Here is a 17968-nt window from a genome sequence, read left to right as displayed (position 1 = left end):
GTTACGTGGAGCCACTTACCAAGTAGCCAACAGAGGTCATCAAAAGGTTTGTGTACAAGTTTTTTGCTTCCTTCCTCCCTGTAGGCTGGGCTGGGATGCACGCGTGATGCCTTAGAACTCTGGTAGGCTAGCTTGGACTTTGAGGCAAAGCCACGTGCTGAGGATGATGGAGTGACTATATAGAATGAGCCTGAGGCCCTGATGACTGAGGGAAGCTGCCCTACTAGTCCCAACCGTTTGCCTCTGGGTGTGTTTTACATGAGAGAAACTAATTTCTGGTTTAAGTCATAATTGCTCAATGCAAATTCAAATTACTTTTTTAGCATTTAAAATATTTTAATGAGAACATTCCTCACCATCTTTAAATAAAAAAGATGCACACTTTTTCATCTGAAACAGCTCTGGCATTCAGACTGAATTGCCTCCTGGTCCACGGGCCTTGGACACCACCTCACTACTAACTCCCCAGTGCTCTGGAGGCAGGGGTGAGCCATGGCCTCCTCTGTCGGAAGTCCTTGCAGCAAGCTCAAGGGTTTGATTCTTATCAAATGTTTAACCACTTTTAGTTTCTGCATTCACTGAAGGATGCTCTTATGAACTTGAGGAGTATGAACTTTTTCTAATCCAAGCATCTTTATCCCATTTTCCCCCCCAAAATGGTTGTCTTTGTATTTTTCATTCTGCTTACAGGATATGAGAGTGCTGTGGATCCCATATTTTCGTGATCTGCAGGTGAAGGCTGAAACGCTTCATCTGGGATTCTTGACTTGGTAAATTTATGATGAATCCAATCTGTACAAATGGAGACTCCACACCTTTTGTCACAGTTTGTAGTCTACCTGGCAGGCTCTGAACTATTGAGTGCAAACTCCTGGCCCTGAGCGTGGTGACTGTGCTCTGGACAGGCAGCGGTTGCTAAATGCTGTTCAGTCTGTACTTACCACTGACAGGAAGCTGAGCCTCGGAGACACCACCAAGTGCTACACACAAACTCCGCCCACAAATTTATATTCTAACCAGCCTAGCCTCCAGAGGTTTTAAACAGTTACGAGGAATGTTAGATTAGCATGAGGATCATCAAACAACCATGGATTCCCCATCATGGGACATGGCATCTCTTTTTTATTGTGATTGATAAACGGGAGCATCTTAGAATACTCTGAGTTAGCACAGCATTTGAATATTGTTCCCCAAGTTGTCCCCCAAAAAGATAAAGGTAAAATTAGGTGGATTATAAGCTGCTTAAACAACTAAAGAAAATTAATGAATGAAATTGAAAGGCAATATAGGCATTTTAGTTATTTGGTGTCAGAACTGGGTTTAAGTCTCAACTGCCAGTTAAACCATGACCCTGGGTAAATTAGAGAGATTATAACCATCTGATCCATCTGGAGAGCATCTTCTAGGGTTGGGCCACATGGTTCAGAACCATATTTTTGCCAACATCTTGAATGAAGACACAAAAAATTGCTGCAGCAAATATTGTGGATTGATTTGCTCAATTTCATCCCAGCCTCTTCCTGGTATGCAGAGCCTGGGAAGCCAAAACTACATTTTTTAGACTTCCTCACAGCAGAGTTCTGGATATGAATTACATTCCCTCTACTTGATGCATTCTTGAAAGATTTGGAGGATGAAAATGAAGCAGAAGTGGTCCTCCTACCTACTCCCTTTGGATGACTTTCTTGCAAGCAAGGTCCTCATGACGAAGCTTAACAGCCCAGTGTCCTAGGGCCCATTCTTGAGATTCTTAGGTTCTAAGGTTCATGTTCCAGTGCCAGGTCACCAGTTCTGTGAATGGCAAGATGCCTTCGAGTGGTGGCAGTGATGGGAGCAGCAACAGTATCAAAAACTTTCTGGTCTGGCTTCCTGATCTCCAGTGGTTCCAGGTATGAACTCATGCTGCCGATGGTTGACTCTACCATATCATTCTGAGAGTTATTTCTAGGGGCCTGGTCTAAAACTTGTTCTCCCATTTATGCATAAGCTCCTAATTCCCTGTATTAAGTCTTTTTCAGCTTAAAATGCCTAGAAAATGCATTTCTTACATTTAACTCTGATTCATAGCCTAGAGGCTAGGAGTCAAGAACATCTGAGAGCTAGACCTGCTTCTGTCATTCTTTTCCCCTTTCTGTGCTTTATTAAGAAAAATGATCCATGTCCGGGTTACTTCCCAGAATCTTGTGAAGTTACATGAGATATGACAATATTTTGTAAACCCTAAGTATACACTATTATGGTTGTTCTAAATGCTTACATGAAAGGACAGATATATGCTCTGAAAATGTAAATAAAATACAACTATAGACAATGGAGAGAATATATGCAAACACTTTTTTAAATTTTTTGCATTTTGTATATTTTTAACTTTTCAATAATATTGGTGGTGTTAGAATAGGTGATTTTGCTGAAACTGTTGTATATATAATGCAAACTATACAAAGGGTAACTGTGTGATGTTCTAATTCTATGGTTCTATGGTTCCTGCCTTTCCTATATGAGCTGTGTCCCTGAATAACCAAATAACATAATGGGGGTGGGGGGGGGGGGCTCTGTGGCTCTATATAGAAATATTCTAGCTAATAAATGAGGAAGGAGTGATAAAATTGGACTATCATCATTTTTCACCCATAATGAACTGAATCAATCCAGACAATAGGCATTGATAGCTACCAACATCATAAAAAGAGGCTAACAGACATGTGTCTCACAACAAAGGAACACAACTCACAATGAAGTAGTCTTGCCTCCAAAACTTATACTGAAATCTAATCAAGTCTCTCTATCCAATTACCAATATACGCAAAGTACATAGATCACAAAATAGCGTGTCATGGGGATGCAATCAGTAAAATCCAGAGTCTGGGAAACTCTACTGATCAAGCAGTCAAATTTTTTTAACAAATACATTTAAGGGGCAGAGAGCAATGGAAGGGGAACCTGTAGAGTAAAAGGGACTTTTAAAAAGTCTATTAAAGTTCATATTAAAATTTAAAAATACAAATAAAGAAACTAAAGTATAATGCTTAGGGATGCACAAATAGGTGATAAAACATAAAGAAAAGCAAAGAAATGATTGCCATAAAAATCATAGTAAGTGGACACAGAGGGCTTCTTGGATGGCTGCCGAAGGGTGGGTTACAAAAGTTTGCTTACAATAATTTATTAATGTATTTATTTTATGTGGCTTTCTGTATCTTATATTTTTCAGTTAAGTAGTATGTTGAAGATTGACAATTATAAGAAAATTTGCTGGTGTGGCTCAGAGGTTGAGTCTCGACCTATGAACCAGGAGGTTCAATTCCCAGTCAGGGCACATGCCCGGGTGGTGAGTGTGCAGGAGACAGTTGACCAATGATTCTCTTTCATCATTGATGTTTCTCTCTATCCCTCTCCCTTCCTCTCTGAAAACAGTAAAAAAAAAAAAAAAAAATTAAAAAGAAAGAAAATTTGCCTTTCCTATATCCACTATATTTAGGATAACCAAATATCCATACTTGATACAGGAAATTTTTCTTTAGTAAAAAATTCCAGGTAATAAATGTGGAAAGAGGGATAAAATGACCAAATCAATACTTTACAATCCCTATTGATAAATAGTCCAGGCAAAGATCAATAGATGAAATCGATAGGTAGGAGATGGATAAGAAATTGTATAGTGGAAGAATCAGGTCGTTGCCACCTTAACCCACTGATCAGTCTTGGCACTACTGCCGATAAACATGGGACAAGCAGACACGGGTAACTTCCGTTTACAAGAAATGCAGGAGATAGAGGAGCAAGTTAAATAATACCACAGGGACACAACCAGACCAGTCTGGACTCGAGAACATTCTCAAGGACAACTTGAGAATGGTTTTCTCAAGTCAGTGGCATAAAGAAGTGGGGTGAGGAGGGCTGCCATAGGTTAAAATAGACTTAAGAGCCATAAAAACCACATGCCATGTGTGGCCTTGTTTAGAACATGATTCAAACAAATCAGCAGAAAAAAGATGTTTTTGAGATAATTGGGGAAATTTGAATACGGGCTGGGTATTAGTCAATCGCAAGGAATCATTAGGCATAATAACAGCATTTCACTTGTAAGAAAATCTCAATACTATTTAGAGATGCACACTAAAATGTGTAGAAGTGAAAACATAGGATGTCTGGGATTTACTTTAAGATACTTTGGTAAAAGACAAAGGAAAGCGATAAAATCTTGGTGATTATTTAGTCTGGGTATGAGTTTATATAGATTTTTTTTTTAAAAAAAACTTCTATATATGTTTGAACATTTTTTTTATTTTAAATGACTTTGTGATTCCCTGTTCTAGTAAATAAGATAGTTAAAATATATTATTTAGCTTGAGCTTGTTTGGCTCAGTGGATAGAGCATCGGCCTGCAGACCAAAGGGTCCCGGGTTCGATTCCAGTCAAGGGCACATACCTTGGTTGCAGGCTCCTCCCTAGGGCTCATGCAGAAGGCAACCAGTCGATGTGTTTCTCTCACATCTGTCTTTCCCTCTCTCTCGCACGGTCCCCAAAAACCAATGGAAAAATATCCTCGGGTGAGGATTAACAAAAAATAAATAAATAAAAGATATATATGTATATTACTTAAACACCACGCTCCTTTGGGTGGTTTTGATGGCATTATACACTCAGCTTCAAGGCCCATGAGCTGAAAAGAAGGCAGGGACAGCTTCCCTAAAAGAAAGTCAGGGCTGTTTCCAAAAGAAGGGGAATCCAAGCCAGGCAAAAAAAACCCAGAACAGATGTCCACTATTGTTCCCACAAAACTTTCTGAGCTTCATTTTACGAAATGGATTGAGACAAATAGAACCACTTGTTGTTTCCTGAACAAAGCACACACTCTGATGCCTCTGTCTTGCTTAGGATGTTCTCCTTTTTTTTTTTTCTTTCTTTTTTTAATGAATCATACTTAAAGTCTACCTCAACCATCACCTGAGGGGGAAGCCTTTGCCCCTGCCTGTAAAATAAGAAGACTCCTGTGGCCTCTATGATAGTATTCTTTATACTTTGTATGTACAAGCATGTATGTGTCCATATCCCCACTAAATTGGAAGCTCCTTAAAGGCCCCGCCCCTTTCATTGTATGCCTCAAAGCACCAAGTCCAGTGTCTTGTCTATGGCAGGGGCACTCTCCTAGTTTGCTGAATTGAATTGCCACTAATGCTTTCAAATAGAGTTTCTCAAGAAGGCACAAAATATTAAGCTAAGAAATCGTCATCCTTCATCAGAGCAATAAATAGAACATTTCATTATCTAATATCTCTTGCCTATTTGAAGCCATTGGAGTAAATCTTAGATATAAATTGTCTATAGCCAAGATCCTGCTTTGAGATTGGTAGGGGGAGACTGAGATGTGTTTGCATTTTGAAATATGTTGATTTCTTTGCCAACTTCAGCAGATGGCCTCCCTGACTGCTTGTAACAAAAATTTTAACTGATTTGACAATAGCCTTATGGTCTTTCTGGTTGGATGCCAAATATTTGCATTGAACAAACCTTTGATTAAGCTACTATTTTATTGTGTGAGTTTGTAAATGGAAACATTCTCTTCCAATAAAAATATAATCTTTTTATATTTCTATTTTTAATTTGGTGATGAGTTGACTGTGGTCTTTGAAAAATTATGCTATATTAATATATATTTTTTAAATTAAAAAGTCCTTTTGTAAAGAACTCTTGAGTTAGGCATGTGTTTGCATTTGCATATCAGAAGTGCTTCTTTTTCTTGTCTGCGTGAGGTGGTCCTAAATAGGGGAAGTGGGCTTCACCACAGGAAGGGAGGGAGCAGAAGGCTAACATTTCTTGAGCACTGGGGTAGATACCTTCATTTAACTGTTCCAAAAAGCTAAGGTCAATTTGGGGCTTTGAATATAATCACAAAGTGAGGGCGAGTCCCTCCTACTTCTCAAAGATCTGCTATCCACCCACAGGAAACTCCACTTCTCTGGAGGCCCTCACTGTAACCTTCCTAAGTTTGCCCCTCTCCAGTGGTCTACATGTTTTTATCTCATCACTTATTTACTGATTCCTGGGTCCTTAGAACTGATATCTTAGAGAAGTTAGGTCACCCTCCCTCCTTGCTCAGAAGGAAAAACAGGGTTTGGAAGTCTAGACCAGTACCCACGCTGCCTGGCTGTGGCCCAGTACTTTTTCCGCTACAAATTCAGGGCCTCCCTGAGAAGGCGCAGGGGAGGTGAGATGAGATGAAGCAACCACATGTACAGTTTCCTGTGACTTGTAGCTGCAAGCACCCTGAACTGCTAGGCCTCTCCTCCTGCTGGCTGCTTCCCTCCACACTGCGCTTCTGCGTCTTGGCCTTTCTCCAACCACCTTTGTAACTGGACAGCATTACATGAAGTGTCCGTGTGTGTTGTGGGTGAGGACAGATCCCAGGGAAGAGACTTCCATGAAAACAAATTCACATTTGGTTCCTTTTCTCTATTCTAGAGGCAGAGATGCCCAAGCAAGGTGGTCTTCCTGCACAGATGTGCCTGGTTATATATTGGGCGTCTTCTGGAGAAGGGCTACATTGCGCTCTGCCTGGAAACATGCCACCTGGCCTTCTGCCCAGGTCGCCTGCATCATCCGTTCCATGGCTCATTTCACGAGGAAGCTTTGTCACTGGATGATTTTGGTTCCATGGTCCTGATTCCTTCAATGAATGCCCAGGATGTGGCATTCAACCTTGTAATGGTTTTCTTCTAGTTCTGGATGGAAATTATCAGATAATGCATTAAAGCTAGGCTGTTCCTGAGCCCTTTAAGTCTTCAGGCTGCTTGATACCAGGGACAAAGACATATATTTTTTCTATTCCCCCAAATGAACACTCATATGAAAGATATGTAATAATTAAAACTCCCTTATTAATTGAATTCTGCCAAGAGATGAGCAACTCCCCAGATGGATATCAGAGCCAGGCAAAGCGGCTGTCAGCTTGAAGAAGGCATCTGTTGGAGCAAACTCCTGCTCTCCCTGGCTTCTTGATCCAGGCAAAAGACACAAAAAGTTGTTGCATTGGATACCTGCCTTGAGCTCTAGATCAAGGCAAAATGCCAAGGCTTACATGAGCTTTTGCTCCCCATTTCCTACCGTGAGCTCTCATTAGCAGACAGCAAGTAGGAGAGCACGCTTTCAAAACTGAAAGGAAGTCAATAGGGGAATGATTTGCTTTACAGAAATCTGTTCTGCATGCAAGGTTCCGGGAATATCTTAAAATGTGGTCCATTACAGGTTAAATGCAACATCTAAATAAACCTCAGATCATCTAGCCCAGTGGTCGGCAAACCGCGGCTCGTGAGCCACATGCGGTTCTTTGGCCCCTTGAGTGTGGCTCTTCCACAAAATACCACGTGCAGGCGTGCACTACAGTGCGATTGAAACTTCGTCGCCCATGCGCAGAAGTTGGTTTTGGGCCTGGGCGTGTCTATTTTGAAGAAGTGGTCCCGAAGAGGCGGATGGATGTCGGTTGGTCGGCCAGGCACAGGCGGCCGCGGGATACACAGCGGGGGGAGGCGCGTGCGCGATTCATGCAGGAGTTGGGTGAGCCAGGCAGTCAGCAGTCTAATTGTGCAGTGGTTAGTGCTAGTCGCGTTTGCAAGTCGCGCGCGGGTGACAAAAGTACATACTCGAAGCATAAAGTTACCTGTATTTTTCCAACCAGCTACAAATCCTACAGGTATTTTTGTCATCAATTTAAGAATTGTAATCCTTTTGTGTTGGTGGCTTTAATATTATAAAATGAAACATTTTGACATGGCTACAAAGAAGAAGCAAAGAAAAACGGAAGACGAAAACTGTGAATTTAAAGTTGAATGGACCGAGACTTTCACATTTATTCAAAACTTAAATGGCCTTCCGACCTGTCTTATTTGTCAGGAAAAATTGGCGCATAACAAGAAATCAAATTTGACACTTTACAACTAAACACATGTCATTTAGTACTAAATATCCTGTCGGTGATGCAAGGAAGAAAGCAGTTGAGGATCTTCAGAAGAGTCAAGAAAAATCAAGTTCTGTATTTAATTACTGGATGCAATCTTCCAACGATGTTAATATTGCAAGTTTTATGGTTAGTCAAGAGATTGCTAAGAGAGGAAAACCATATACAGATGACGCATACATAAAAAATTGTTTTATAAATGCATCCGAAGAGCTATTTCTGTTGATATTTGACTAATGAGTTTGCTGACCACTGATATAGCCAATGACATGTCTAGATGATCTTTAAAATGCTTCCCTTTCATCATATATGCATAGAATTATCTTTCTAAAAGAAGTAGGGAAAATGGGAATGTTAATAAACTAGAGGCCCAGTGCACTGATTCATGCACTGGTGGAGTCTCTAGGCGTAGCCTACAGGGATCAAGCCAAAACCGGCAGTCCAACGCCACCTGCCACTCCTCGTCCTGGCCCCGCTGTGCCTGCCGCCACTGCCGCTCTGTAGGCTTGCTGCAGCTCTGCTGTGGTCTCCGGGCTGCTGCAGCCAGTTGTGAGCCCTGAGTCTCCCACCCCTTAGTCAGCTGAGCAGTGCTCCCACTGTGGGAACACACTGACCACCAGGGAGCAGCTCCTGCACTGAGCGTCTGCCCCCTGGTGGTAAGTTTGCATCATACTGACCAGTCGACCGGTTGTTCGGTCACTTAGGCTTTTATATATATAGACTAGAGGCCCAGTACACGAAATTCATGCACGGGTGTGTGTGTCCCTCAGCTCAGCCTGCACCCTCTCCAATCTGGAACCCCTCGAAGGATGTCCGACTGCCCATTTAGGCCCGATCCCACTGGGCAGTCAGACATCCTTCTCACAATTCAGGACTACTGGCTCCCAACCGCTTGCCTGCCTGCCAGCCTGATCACCCCCTAACCACACCCCTGCCGGCCTGATCAATGCCTAACTGTTCCCCTGCCAGCCCAATTGCCTCCAACTGCCCTCCCCTTCAGACCTAGTCCCCCCCAAACTGCCCTCCCCTGCAGGCCTGGGTTTCCCCCCAACTGTCCTCCCCTGCAGGCCTGGGTCCTCCCAACTGCCCTCCCTTTTAGGCCTGGTCTCTCCCAACTGCCCTCCCCTGCAGGCCATCTTGTGTGTACATGGGGGTGGCCATCTTGTGTTGGAGTGATGGTCAATTTGCATATTACTCTTTTATTAGGATTAGTTCATAGTTGTGAAAATGTTTTACAATATTTCTAATGTTCAATCCCTTATTAATTTGCATGTAACTTTAAAACTTTTTATCAGGGAAATTTCAAACAAATATATAAGTTAAGAGAACAGTACAATGAACCCTCATGTACCTTTAACTCAACTTAAATAAGTTTCAATTCACAGTCAATCTCATTGCATCTGTACCCCAACCCATTTCCCCTTGCCCTCCAGAGTATTTTGAATCTCAGATATATCATTTATTTTAAATATTTCAACAAGCTGTAACCAAAGTTCTCAAAAAAGACTGCTTAGATCACTCCTGATTTTTAGTAGTCAGCGGTTGCCTAAAATTTTGATAGTTTTTGTAAAAATAAGCACACATTTATTATAAATTTCTTTACACTAAGATTTAGGTACTTCATTCATTATACATTCAGAAAAACTTATTAACTGCTTATTATACATTCAGCTTATTTGGAGTATAAGATTTATTGGGATGATCACTCTAACTATATAATGTCTAATCACTGGGGTGTACATTTGAAACTAATATAATATTGTATGTCAACTATAATCGAAAAATAGAAAATGACTTAAAACTGAAAAAAATGCAATAAGAGAGATTTATGTCTTCTTGAGAAGTAACACAGTGCATGCCTTCATATAGATTAAAGCTGAAGCAATCTGTAGTATCAATGAGGTACTTTGGGAGAGAGTATCAAAATTAAGTTAGATTAAAGCAAAAATTGCATGCAGTTTTTCAGTTTTACCACTAGGTGGAGAACTCATCTTCTCACCAATATGAGCGAGACCCAATCTCCATTGCCTGCTTTGAGGAAAGCTTCATGCTAGGGGCTGCAGATGATCAAAATTAAGATGCAGAAGATGCCTTAAATGCTCCTGTAGTCTAGTGGGGAAAAGACAAGACCTCAATAATCTATATTTCAAAGCAGACTATAAATATCAAAATACAGACAAAAAGTTCTATGGAAAATAAAAAGAAAGAATAACTCCAAAAAGTTAGAAGTTTTTTGGATGAGGTAGTACAGTGTTTGAGTTTTGAAGTTCAAGTAGCATTTCAGCAGGCTGGGTTGAAGAGTGCTGCATAAACCCACACAGAGGCAGAAAGGCATGGTAACGTGTCCGTGGAACACCAAACAGTACACTTTTCTTAGCGGGGATAAGACAATATGTAGTTTAGAACTATATTGCTTTAAATGTGGAGAGGAAGAGATTATAACTAATTCAATCAGTGACGTGGGAGTTGGGCAGGGGGTTGGGGGGGGGGGTTTCTTTGAGGCTCCAATCAATGATCCAGGCTCTTCTCTTCCAAATTCCTTCCTCAGGCAGAGTCAGGACTCCCTCTTCCCCTTCAAGGGCACATACCTCAGTTGCAGGCTCAAACCTCTCCCCCTCCCCCCGGCCCCCCACCACCATGTCTGAGAAGCAACCAATGGATGTGTCTCTCACTCATCACTGTTTTTCTCTTTCTCCCCTCTTCCTCCCTCCCCTCCACTCTCTCTGTTAAACACACACACACACACACACACACACACACACACACACACACACAACAAATGAAAAAATATCCTTAGGTGAGGATTTTAAAAAATATCTATTGAAGTAAGAATATAATGAATGCAACATTTTATTTTTATTTTGGAAGGAGAGAGAGAAACATCGGTTGGTTGCCTCCCACATGTGCCCTGTAGGCCCCGACCAGGAATGGAACCCATCATCTTTCAGTGCATGGGATGACACTCCAATCAACGGAGCCACACTGGCCAGGGGGTCGTGAGATACTTCGAAATATATTAATGTGTTTTTATTCTTGTACTTCTTTGACCACAACTTGCCCTCTAATTTTTAGCCTGTTTGCATTAGGAAGGATTAGGATTTTAGCAGCAGGAATGCACAGAATCATTATTTAACCCTCGAAGCCCATTTCAAAAGCAAGAGTCTTAAAAACCAGGGGTATATTTAGGATCTAACCAGGAAAACAGAACTTAAAAAAGAGGAAACATAATGTAGGTAATTGGATTCGCAAGAGATGAGAAGACAGCGTGGATGGTGAGGTCACCCAGAGATGAACACCAGAAAGACTGGAGAGGCAAAGGGAGGGGACTGTTAGTGCAGGAAGCTGGACCCACAGTAGAATAGAGATACCGCTGAGACAGAGAGAAATGCTGAATTCTCCCTTCACACACAGTGGCTGAACCAGCCAGAGCGAGCTGCTATCGCGGCCTGCAGGCATCAGCAGCAAACCAGAGCATGGGCAGCAGCAGGGCAGGAAAGGACTGGGGGACAAAGGAGCCAAATCTGTGCACCATCTACAAAGGCCGGCCATTTGCGATAGAACAGGGTTTTGTCCTGCGTTGCTTTGTTTTCAACGTCTAAAACATTCTCTTTAAATCTCTAGATCCAAAGGATGAGAGGCTAAGTTTAGCATTTTGTTTGGTTTTTGTTTTGTTTTTATTAGTCCTCACCTGAGGATATCTTTCCATTGATTTTTAGGGAGAGTGGAAGAGAGAGGGAAAGACAGAGAGAAACATTGATGTGAGAGAAACACATCGACTGGTTGCCTCCTGCATGAGCCCTGGGGAGGAACCTGCAACCAAGGTATGTGCTCTTGACTGGAATCGAACCCGGGGCCCTTTGGTCCACAAGCCAATGCTCTATCCACTGAGCCAAACCAGCTAGGGCTAGAGTTTTTAATATAACCCATGGAGTATAGTACATGAGCTCATGGTAATTTCCCGTCACACAAAAAGGCAAGCAAAGCCTCCCTGGCTTGGAAGGAGAAGCTTGGAGCAGAGGCTGAGGGCAGGATTCTCAGGCTGCATGAATGGGGACAGGTGAGGACAGAGCCTCAAGCCTGGGATTCCTAGAGAAGGGGTTTGGGCATTATTTTTTGTCCGAGAATTTGGGAGGACGCCGTCTTAAAGAATGCCCCACACCAACACGGGAGCGACAATAGAGTAGCAGTGGTGGGGTGGGGTGTTGAGACACAGAAACAGCCTGTGATTATCGTTTTCCATGGGTTTTCTGGGATTACGTGATTCCTGGACAAGATCCAGAGCAGACACCTTGAGCGGGAGGCCCAGGCAAGCACCATGTGCATCCAAGCAGGTGACGGCTAGTGGTGCAAGCAGCAGAGACTAAGCCACCTCAGCTGGACAAGGTGTCGCCTCAGGCCAGAAGGTGCAGGGGTCAGCAGATCTGTAGGTGGGCCAGGCACGCCTCTCCACAGCACGATGCTGGCTGCTGGCCACCTGCCACCTGTACTCACAGCACAGCCCTGGGGTCAAAAGGTAGGAAGGTTACAAATAGAGTTTGACTCTGAAATAACTACATTTGAATCCCAAGTTGGTTAGTAGGGCGGAAAAATAATTATCCTCTGCCCTTCGAAGTTCTTAGCTGAGGAACCTATAACAAAAGACAGCTCGACAAGAAAAACATGAACAGAAGTTTATTAACATGTACCATGCATATAACGCATGGGAGACCCCAGAGGTGAGTATCAAAGGTTGGGAGAGAACTTTAGAATATGTAGTGTCTTAGCAAAGGAACCATAGATTTTAGAGAAATAACAAGACAAAGGAAAAGGAGCTGAGTCTCCATGGGTGGTGGGAAACTAATGGGAGATAGAGGCCGGGCAGTCATGGCTGATATATAGAGTCTACTGGAGCCGTCTCTGGGTTGGCTAACTTCTGTCCTTCCTAGTAGAGGGGGGCAGTGGGACACCTTTGTAAATGTATGTCCTGCTTTTTGGCAAATAGCAGGAGCTTTTCTTTCTTTTTCTTTTTTTAAGGAAACTGTTTCATAGACAAATAGAATTTTAAAGTATTTTAACTGAGGTATAATTGACATAACATATTAATTTTGGATGTACAACATAACGATTTGATATTTGTACACATTGCAAAGTGATCACCACAATGAATCCAGTCAACATCCATCATCACACATGATTACAAATTTTTTTTCTTGTGGTGAGAACTTTCATGATCCACTCTCCTAGCAACTTTCAAATAAGCAATACAGTATTATTAACTATCATCACCAGGCTGTACATTGCATCCTCCGTGACTTTTCTTGTATCTGTTTCTTCTCAATAGCCTTTTGCTCAAAATAATCCTTATCTCAAAGTGGCATATTTGGGGGTGGCAAATTCTGCTACTCTTCATTTAATTTTCCAAAAGAGATGAGTTTTTAAATTAGACATATCTGAGTTACCTTGAAGGGGCAGGATGAGCTGTTGAATTTGTAGAAATGACAGCTTGCTTCTATTTTTTGTTGACAAATAAAAAAACTTACAGTTCGCCCAGCCAGCATGGCTCAGTGGTTGAGCATCGACCTAAAACCAGGAGGTCATAGTTCGATTCCAGGTCAGGGCACATGCCCAGGTTGGGGGCTTGATCCTCAGTGTGGGTTGTGCAGGAGGCAGCTGATCAACGATTCTCTCTCATCATTGATGTTTCTCTCTCTCTCTCTCCCTCTCCCTTCCTCTCTGAAATCAATAAAAGTATATTTAAGAAAAACAACACAAAAACAAACTTACATTTCTTTCCACCTGAACCTAAACTTTAAACCTATTTCATGTGCATGGTTTCTGGCAACTGCGCCTGCTCTGAATTTAAACACAAACCACACACACACACACACACACACACACACACACACACACACACACACCACTTTTCAGCCCTTCGATGGCCTTTGTTCTAGTTACTAGGCTTTACCCTGGAGTAATAAATGCCATTCTAATGGGTGGAGAATCATTGAGCAACAAGTGTCATTTTTGGAAAGAAAGCAAATCTTGGTTAAACATTTCCAAGTATCACCCAAAATTCCAAATTCATTTCTTCTCCAAATGAATTATCCTTTGTCACCACAAAGACACTTACTCTCTAGATGTCCCCACTTCTAAGAAGCCCTCTGTGTAGAATCTGTTTTTCTCTCTCTTTGCAAGCCCTCTAACTTTACCTTAGGTGGCCTTGGTCTTAAGCAAAATCCTCACAGCCATCCCTCGTCAGGCTTCCCTTCACTCTCCTACTGACCCCACCTCTAATGAAGCTTCGGCCAAGATGGACAGAGCCTCCCATGATGGGGGATGAGCTTCGGTGGCATTAGATGGGCCTGGAGTGGAGGAGTGCAGGTTGTGCACTGCTCAGCCCTAGGGCACCACTCTTATCCTACACGCATGCATCACACCACCGCCCACCTGTCAGCTCCTCCTCACTGCCCTCTGTCCCTGCCACTAAGTGCAGAGCCTCTGGCCCAGTTTCACAGAAGCATCTCCTCTGCTGCAAGCGCTGGAGGAATTGCGGTTTGGAGTGTGGGTGGCAACTTGGGAACCTGCCTGTTACTTGACTTTCAAACAATCCACCTGCTTTTGCTCATTTCTCTCTCTCTCTCTCTCTCTCTCTCTCTCTCTCTCTCTCTCTCTCTCTCACACACACACACACACACACACACTCACACACTCACACACTCACACACCTCACCCTCTGTCTGGTGAGGTCCTCGGCACTTCGAATTCCTGAGCATTTCCAAGGTTCTATGGCTAATTCCACTCACTTCCCACTCTTTAAATCCTGAAAAGGTGAGGGGGAAATATTAGGTGGGGGCCCCCTCAAGACAATCTTAAGATACTAAGCAAGCTTGCCGAAACCGGTTTGGCTCAGTGGATAGAGCGTTGGCCTGCGGACTGAGGGGTCCCAGGTTCGATTCCGGTCAAGGGCATGTACCTGGGTTGCGGGCACATCCCCAGTGGGGGATGTGCAGGAGGCGGCTGATCGATGTTTCTCTCTCATCGATGTTTCTGACTCTCTATCTCTCTCCCTTCCTCTCTGTAAAAAATCAATAAAATATATTAAAAAAAAAAAAAGATACTAAGCAAGCTGAAACAATTGTAGGAAAATAAAATTCTAATATAATTAAAAGAAAGCTCCAGATTCAAGGTTAAAAAATGGATGAACAGAGAGCACTGAGTTCACTGAGATGGCAATATCCCCGTGTCATAGCCACAGTGGCCGTGGTCTTCCCAAGAGTGCAGCTTCCTGGGAGATGGACACGGCCTGAGTGATGGAAGCAGAGACCCTCAGATGTAAGTGTCCTCTTCAGAGACGCGTCTGACAGGGCTCAAACCCTGATGGAAATAGAATCCACCAGCTTTCAGTGTATGGGGCAACACTTCAAACCCCGGAGCCACACCAGTGGCTTGAACATGCGGCTTCTAAAGTAGAAGATGTATATCCTTGATGAACGTATATATTCCATCTCATTCTCTCTTTCTCCCGAACATAAATCCATAGAGCACGGTGCTATATTGAGTTAGTCAGCAAAGCCAGTCTTTTTGACTTGGGCTTAGATAACTATATTTTCTCTAAATACATACTTTGCTGTTGTCAGTCTTGAAAAACTGGGTTGGATGGAAGCTGCTTTTCATATTCAGAAGCCATTCCGGGCCAGTTTTTCATTTCTTTCTCTGTATCTTTAGCCTGTACTGCCTTTTGCTCTTTCAAATGGAGATAATTTGATCAACTAATACTTCACAAGGGAGCCAAGAAGACTCGTTGGGGAAAGGATCGTTTCCTCAATAAGCGGTTCTGGGAAGACTGGGTAACCACGTGCAGAGAAATGAAACTGGACCCCTTTCTTATACTACTCACAAAAAGCACCTCAGAATGGGTTAAAGATTTTATGTAAGACCCCAAAGTATCAAACTCCCAGGAGGAAAACATAGGGAAAAGCTCCTTGACATTGGTTTTGGCAAGTACCTTTTGGAAGTGACTCCAAAATTACAAACAAAAAAAGTGTTGGCTAGAACAAACAGTACACTTTGGGGGCAACCTGGAGCTTTCTCAGGCAGGGACGTTAAGGGGGACCAAGATCATCCTAGGGGTGAGGCCTTGAGCTGTTAGAGACCATGTTAGTTAAGTCTTTTAATGTGGGGGGAGGGTAGTGAACAAAAAAATCATTTGTGCTGAGAATCTTAGTTTGTATAGGCCAAGGTTGAGAAGAGGGCTCAATGGGTCCTAGCTAGAGTTTGGTCAAGGAGAGAATCTTTATCACTCTCCACCTATCAGGAGCACATCATCCTTGAATCTTTAACTAAAAGAAAAAAACTTGCATGCTGTTTTCCCACCTTATTCCAGCAAAAGCATTTCTTCCTTCTGAACTAATAGCATCTGTTATAGTACTTCTCATATAGAAAATTATTGCCATACCTCTTAGCAAATTTCATCATCTTATTTCATTATGCACCTGCTCATGCATTTGTCTTGGCTACCCAATTAGGTCACAATTTCCTGTAGGAACATCGGGCTAATGTCTCTGACATCTTTTTACAGTTAAAGGTTCTGTGCAGTGCTTGGTTTAACTGGAAGGGACCAATCCACCTTCATTCATTCCAAAACTTTTTAATGGGTACTCACTATAGGCATATCATTTTTCCAAGTTTAGTAACATCCAGGCTCAACTTTTATTCTTGGTTCTCTCATTTCCCCATCAGATTCCTACAACATACTAGAGAACTCAAATACATGTTCTCTTTGCAGGTTTAAAAAAAATCTAACCTCATAGAACCTGGTCTGTAAGACAAGATTAGGTATGTGTCAGCTATTACACAAGTTAGATGTTCATTATTAAAGAGCTCCTCACAGTTAAACAATCACAGGCTCACATGTACTACATATTAAGGAGCACTAACCACAATGAAACCCCACTCACACTCAGGAGGTAACTATAATCAGAAAGCCAAGGATATGCAGAAGCTGGAACCTTACACACTGCTGTCAGAAATGTAAAACAGTGAAACCACTTTGGAAAACAGTTGGACAGTTTCTCAAATGTTTAAACATATAGTTACTATTGACCTAGCAACTTCACCCCTAGGCATGTGTTCAATAGAAATGAAAACCTATGTCCACATAAAAGTTGGTACAAATCAGCATTATTCATAATAGCCCAAAAGTAAAAACAACCAAAAATTCTACCAAATGGTGAATGGATAAACAAAATGTGGTATGTCCATACAGTGGAATACTCATCAACAATTAAAAAGGAATGAAGTGCTGATACATGGCTAAATCTAGAAAATGTTATGCTCAATGATAGAAGCCAGACATAAAAGGCTACATATTGTATGATTACATTTATATGCAATGTCCAGAATAGACAAATTCATAGATAGAAAGCTGGTGAACGTTTGCTGAGGCTGGGGTTTAGGGGCTTGGAATGTGTGTGTGTGTGATGACTGAACAGCATGATTTTTTTTTGAAGTCCTAAAAATGTCCTAAAATTATAATGATAATTGTACATATCTGTAAATATACTAAACACTTGAATGGGTAAAAAAAAGAAAAGAAAAAAATAAAGAAAAAAGAAAAACAGGCAAAAAAAAAGTGGGACTACATCAAACTAAAAGTCTTCTGCACAATAATACAACAAAAAAATGATCAGCAGACTAAAAAGGCAGCCTACAGAATGAGAGAAAATATTTGCAAACCATCTATGTGATAAGAAGTTAATATCCAAAACATATAAGGAACTCATACAACTCAATAGCAAAAACAAAACAAAACAACAACAAAAATCCAAAACCCATTAAAACCAAATGGGCAAAGGATTTGAAGAGACATTTTTCCAAAGAAGACATATGATTGGCCAACACGTACATGGAAAGATGCTCGACATCACGAAGATGCTTGATATCGCACTATGATTTGGATTTGCACATCAGGGAAATGCAAATCCAAATCATAGTGAGATATCACCTCACACCTGTTAGAATGCTATTATCTAAAAA

The 17968-nt window shown here is 41.9% G+C and overlaps 1 pseudogene; it reads right to left on the bottom strand.

The window, feature by feature from the left end:
* Positions 1-386: 386 nt before the first annotated feature.
* LOC118676642 lies at positions 387-1901 on the bottom strand (annotated as a pseudogene).
* Between the last annotated feature and the right edge of the window lie 16067 nt (positions 1902-17968).

Source organism: Myotis myotis, unplaced genomic scaffold (genome assembly GCF_014108235.1).
Source record: "Myotis myotis isolate mMyoMyo1 unplaced genomic scaffold, mMyoMyo1.p scaffold_m19_p_1, whole genome shotgun sequence".
NCBI classification, from domain to species: Eukaryota; Metazoa; Chordata; class Mammalia; order Chiroptera; family Vespertilionidae; genus Myotis; species Myotis myotis.
This window is presented reverse-complemented; position numbering and strand designations above follow the sequence as displayed.